The sequence below is a fragment of the Limulus polyphemus genome, unplaced genomic scaffold (genome assembly GCF_000517525.1).
Source record: "Limulus polyphemus unplaced genomic scaffold, Limulus_polyphemus-2.1.2 Scaffold262, whole genome shotgun sequence".
In the NCBI taxonomy this organism is placed as follows: Eukaryota; Metazoa; Arthropoda; class Merostomata; order Xiphosura; family Limulidae; genus Limulus; species Limulus polyphemus.
This window is the reverse complement of record NW_013665872.1, coordinates 490,002-496,836: the sequence shown is the minus strand read 5'-3', so window position 1 is coordinate 496,836 and position 6,835 is coordinate 490,002.

Genomic DNA, 6,835 nt, shown 5'->3' with positions numbered 1-6,835 from the left:
GCAACACTTGTCACGAGAATATTATTCTTCACATCAGCAACACTTGTCACGAGAATATTATTCTTCACATCAGCAACACTTGTCACAGGAATATTATTCTCTACATCAGTAACACTTGTCACAGGAATATTATTCTCCACATCAGCAACACTTGTCACGAGAATATTATTCTTCACATCAGCAACCCTTGTCGCAGGAATATTATTCTGCACATCAGCAACACTTGTCACGAGAATATTATTCTCTACATCAGCAACACTTGTCACGAGAATATTATTCTTCACATCAGCAACTCTTGTCGCAGGAATTTTCTCCATATCATTACACTACCTCTAGTAACTTGTCTGTGTGTTAAGCACAAAGTTACACACTAGGCTATCTGTGCTATGCCCACCACTACACCATTACACTAACTCTAGTAGCTTGTCTGCTTGTTGTTAAGCACACAATGGGCTATCTGTGCTATGCCAACCACTAGTATCGAAACCTGGTTTTTAAAGACATGAGCTCTCAGACTTACTGAAGAGCCACTGGGGCTCTAATAGTTTAATCTATTAGAACAACAATTTGAGTCAAATGTCCATATTTTCGCACTATTGGCAGACTATATCATGTTTCCATTATTTTATTGTCCACAGTTTGCGCTGCAAGAAACACTGGAGTTGTGCTTTGTTGTTTACGTTTTGAGATAAACAGTTTTTGGAATGGTTAGATTGATTGCCAGCCGACATATAATAGTTTTGTAATGTCCTTCAATTTAAACCTTGACCACTTCTAAAGGGAATTGAATAAGTTTCTTCACGTTATCAATTAGTCGAATCTTCTCCCTCAGTCAGTCACCAGCAGTTAGCGGCCAGATAATTTCCTAAGTTCTTATTACTGATAAATTCTGACGTTTGGTGTCTTTAAAATATAAGGCTCCCGCTAGACAAAAAACAGCAACAAAATAACAACCCGTGAATGCCTGAATTATGTAGCTGAGTCGGGTATCTTCAGGGGAAGGAGCAATTCTATATGATAGGTTTAAATGGGCATTCCTTTCTGTTCTAAGTCATAATCAAACATTTTGTGAATTACTAAATTAATGTTAGATGTTTTAGATTCAGAACAATGTTCGACCATAACTTAATAGAAAGAGATTAGACTATGATAAAACGGACTGATAAACATCGGGAGCATCTAGTCTTTCTAATAAAGACCAATAATGTCTTTCATCTGCTCTTGTCTTGAGTTGTCACGTTTAGATTACATTTAAAAAAAGTGACGTTGGTTAAAAGTTAGCCCATGACCCACAATTCAGAAAATTTGGAATTTAGGAAGTACGATGGGGTATGTATAAAAGGGATTAAGAAGACCTCGAGAAAATACCCAGGACAAGAGGTTTGGTTAAAAAGGAAAGTATTTACCGGGAGTATTACTATGCTAGATTGAAGTATTTACCGGGAGTATTACTATGCTAGATTGAAGTATTTACCGGGAGTATTACTATGCTAGATTGAAGTATTTACCGGGAGTATTACTATGCTAGATTGCTTTATAGGTAAAAGTTAAATTTGTTTGTTACTATGCTAGGGAATTGTTAACAGTTACACATGTAGTTCTCACATGTGGGTGAATTTTGTTGTGCAATAGACTGTTGTTTCAATCTAATGATGTCTTTTATTTTCGTCAATTCGACTCCGAATTTTTTTCTTTCCAGCAATTACACAAAATCTTCAGGACTCACACCTCAGAATGTTTGTGGTTTTAAAAGTGAAATTAAGTACATTTCTCATGGTGAAAAACTTGTATAGATCTTTTTCTGACAAAAAGCAGATTTCGATACTTATACTGATGATCTAACAAAATACTTCCAAATCAAGTCCTTTTTCCTTAAAAATATAGTTGTTTAGATTTATTTGACTCATGGAGAATCTTTATAAATTAAACACTAGCTCATTAATGTTTTGAATTGAATAATAAAGGCCATTCTAAGGTAACAACCCCACCGGTAGTTGCTCCTCAGTGGCATGGCGGTATGTCTACGGACTTACAACGCTAGAAACCCGGTTTCGATACCCGTGGTGGGCAGAGCACAGATAGCCCATTGTGGAGCTTTATGCTTAACTTAAACAAACAAACCACCAGTAATTATTCAATGTTATATTATTTGAAAAAGTATGTGGCAGTATTTATCTATTTTGTTCTCAGATATAATTAGCATAATTTGTCCAATAAGCAGCCATATTTGTTCTTGTGTAAAAAGTGTAAATAATAATGTTATCAGCATTTCAGAACAAAATTCTAATTTTCTAGGTTTATGTTTTTTTCAAACTTAAAACTCTTCTTGGGTTCATCTAAAAGAGACGTCTTTAGAAATTAACCTTAAAAGTTACTCAGGTATTGGTCATCTTGAAACAATTAATGTTTCCTGAGCTAGAAGATCCATTACGTTAAATCTGTTGTTTGTGACAAATAAAAACATGAATTCTAGATAGCAAAAAGAGAATATATTTTGATTATGAACAAATGAAATATTAAAATTACCGAAATATAACATGTAAACAAAAAATTAATAAATAATTATAGGTTAAAACAAAATATTACCATGAAAACTCGAATTCATCTAAAAACTGAGTGTTCTAAGTGTTCTGTACATTAACAAAATAATTGTTACCTATTCAGCATGTGTGATAAGTAGAGAAGAACATTAGGAATAAAGGTGTAATACGGGAGCGTAGACCTACCATGTTTTACACTACTTTAGTTCAAATGTAAAAATTTTAAATTATGTTGTTTTTCATAGCTTTCCACTTGAACAAAAGCAGTGCTCAATTGAGTTGTTAACTTTGACTTTCCTTAAGAAGAGAACTAGACCAAGTGAGGAGTAAGAATATTGTTTGTCTGATTATTTACATGGATAAAAACGTTCTTTTAATTAGTGAACTTGATTATTCTTGTCAGCAACTCAGATAATAGTTGCGAGTGGACTCGTCTTTGATCTTTACTGCACGTTGGCCAGTTGATTAAACAAGCAACAATCACTGTTTTCCCATGTCAAGAACTTGAAGTTTTATTGACATGTTTAATAAAACAATGTTGGGGCTTGAGAAAGCAGAATGCCAGAGATTTTGTCAAACAATTTACAGAGATATCAGAAGATTTAGATTTACACTAAGATTTAGATTTCACACAGAATTCAACAGATTTTCAGTGGATTTTAAACGGTCACTACATGTTTTATCCCGTGTTTTTTTTCTCAGTTGTGTTCAAATAAATATTCAACAAAAACCTTCAGTTTTTTCCTCTTTTCTTTTTACATTTACTGTTAATATTACTTTAAGTTAAGAGACTTGTAAACATAACTTTTATTTAATGGTGTTATTGTTATTACACTCACCATAAGCGAGCAGGATTAAATATACTGTTGTCGCGTTTGTTCACATTAACATTTTAAATAACATTGGTTCACAACAGGGGTAGATTGGCCCTCCGGGAAACCGGTCAACTGCCCAGTGAGCTGATGTATTTGACAATTTTTTTAGAAATTAATTTTAAGTATTAATTGTTTAGCCAATATGCAGTATGTGATATTTCCTGGTTCTGTTGATCAAAATCATTGAATATATTTTACAAAATGCATAATTTATTCAGGATAAGGTTGTTCTTTTGACAACAAAGATTTTTGATTGTAACAAAACCTATGCCAGTAGATGAAATAACGGTTTGTTTCGGATATTCACGCAAGGCTACACGAAACCTATCTATGCTAGCTGGCCCTAATTTTGAACTGATGGTTTAGATGGCACGTGGTTAGCAAGCGACATCTGCTGGCAACTCTTAGATTACTCTAATTGAATAGTGGGATTTGACCGTCGCTGTTATAACGCACTCAAGGCTCGAAGCACAGAGTGCAAATTTTTTGTTTCTTACTGTAAGTGGGCGCGAACATTATACTCTCTGATACGTTACGATAAATTTATTAGATCATGACCTGTCCGAACTAACGACCACTGAATATTTCCTATACTGTAATGAAGATTAAGTTACAGTGCTTCTCCTATGTAAACCGTATGATAAGCATTTTTCATGAAACAAAAAACAGTTTATCATACTTTTTTTTTCTCATGATGAACAGCTTGTCATACGTTACGATAAATTTATTAGATCATGACCTGCCCGAACTAACGAGCACTGAATATTTCCTATACTGTAATGAAGATTAAGTTACAGTGCTTCTCCTATGTAAACCGTATGATAAGTGTTTTTCATGAAACAAAAAAAAACCAGTTGATCATACTTGTTTTTCTCTCATGATGAACAGCTTGTCATTGTTTCTGATAAACAGCGGATTTTGGTACATGTCTTGATGCACAATTTAACAGTTTGATGTCCAGTAAATGCTTATCCTGATAAACAATCCATCATGATGTTTCTATTGATGAAGAATCTATCACGTTGTTTCTTCTTATCACGATGGTTCTCTTAATGGAAAGCGTTTAATTGCAACATTTATTCCGACAAATGTCTTTTCCTGATGAACAACACATAACTTAGGTTATATTGATGAACAACCAATCATGTTAATAATGTGATGATGACAAAACCTTGTCGAAACGTTGTACATTTGCTGTTATGTTAAACTTATATTAAAGTTTTTTCATTACCCATTCAAGCCGTCTCCAAGCATTATTAGTCTCAAAGTGGGTTCCTCGTCATCGAACCTATTATGTTATTTCTTCTGACAGATTGCATATTAAGATGGTTTCTCCGAAAGAAAAAAATATTATCAGAGCAATTTTTTAATAACCATCCTATCAAAGAGTTTTTCTCAATTGACATCTTATCATAACATTCCACTTCCCTTGACGAACTACCTATCACAGAGTTTCACAATCGACATCTCATTATTCCACTTCCCTTGACGCACTACCTATCACAGAGTTTTCACAATCGACATCTCATTATTCCACTTCCCTTGACGAACTACCTATCACAGAGTTTTCACAATCGACATCTCATTATTCCACTTCCCTTGACGAACTACCTATCACAGAGTTTTCACAATAGACAACTCATTATTCCACTTCCCTTGACGAACTACCTATCACAGAGTTTTCACAATTGACAACTCATTATTCCACTTCCCTTAACGAACTACCTATCACAGAGTTTTCACAATCGACAACTCATTATTCCACTTCTCTTGACGAACTACCTATCACAGAGTTTTCACAATCGACAACTCATTATTCCACTTCCCTTGACGCACTACCTATCACAGAGTTTTCACAATCGACATCTCAGTATTCCACTTCTCTTGACGAACTACCTATCACAGAGTTTTCACAATCGACAACTCATTATTCCACTTCCTTTGACGAACTACCTATCACAGAGTTTTCACAATCGACATCTCAATATCCCACTTCTCTTGACGAACTACCTATCACAGAGTTTTCACAATCGACATCTCAATATTCCACTTCTCTTGACGAACTACCTATCACAGAGTTTTCACAATCATTGTACTTCCTTTGACGAACAATCAACCACCCTCTTTTTTTTTATACTGAATAACATAACTATGTTTCTCTTGATTATAAGCTTATATGGATGTCTCATTTAATAAACAAGATAATATAATGCTTCTCCCGATGGGGAAGCTAATATTATTATAGTGATAAATAAGGTATTATGCTAGTTATTCATGTTAACATAGCTCTAATAACAATGTGTTTATTCTAAGAACTCGTGAGGGAAAATAAAGGAAAATATGTTATGTCAATCACACTACATCCGCCATATCCAGGGTCGATGAGACCTTTCACCCAATAACAGTGCTCGTCATGCTAGTTGGGATAGTACAAACATAGTAACGTTCTAGGTTGCTTCCGTTGATAAACTAGCTAATATGGTTCTCATGATAAATAATGTATTATGTTAGTTCTCGTGATGGCCATGCGAACATGGTTCTTCTGATAAACAAGGTACTATGTCAGGTTCTACTGATGACCAAGCTACCACGGTGCATCCGATAAAAGAAGTAACATGTTTTTTTCTCTTTGTGGTATTCTGGAATTCAGAAAACAATGACACACAACTAAAGTGATTACATAGCAAGAGGTCCAAAGATTTGCTTGGTAAAAAAAAAGAAATCAATTGACTTGTTGCCGAAAGAAACAGATCAGCCATCTTGTACAAAAACAAGCAATTTATTCTTAAAGAAGGATAAAAACTAAACGATTCTAAAATAAGCGATTTGTTAACTAACGATTTGTTAACTAAACGATTTGTTAACTAATTGAAATTAATATAAAATATAAATAAATGAAAATAAAAAAAAATGCTGATAAAAAAATGCAAAATGAGTACAAGATACAGCTGAATAAAACTTCCAAATTTAACTGTTATAAAATTAGGGTGCAAAATCTATAGCCTAATTGGCCAAAACAAAATACGAATAAAGCAAAACTTGGCCTTATCTCTTCCAAAGTTGAAGCATTATTTTTGAATTAAATAAAACTATTTTCACACCGAGATTATGTCGGTTTAACAATATAACCATCCCTAGAGATGGTAAGTACTGCCTGAATCGACTCCTGCTAGAATCTATGGATACATTTAGTACGTTTCTACAATGTATATCATGATTTTGAATTAAAACTTAGAAATATTCAAACATATTGCTTCACACTTAGAAAGATTCAAACATATTATTTCAAAACTTAGAAATATTCAAACATATTACTTCAAACTTAGAAAGAATCAAACATATTACTTCAAAACCTAGAAAGATTCAAATATATTGCTTCAAACTTAGAAAGATTCAAATATATTGCTTCAAACTTAGAAA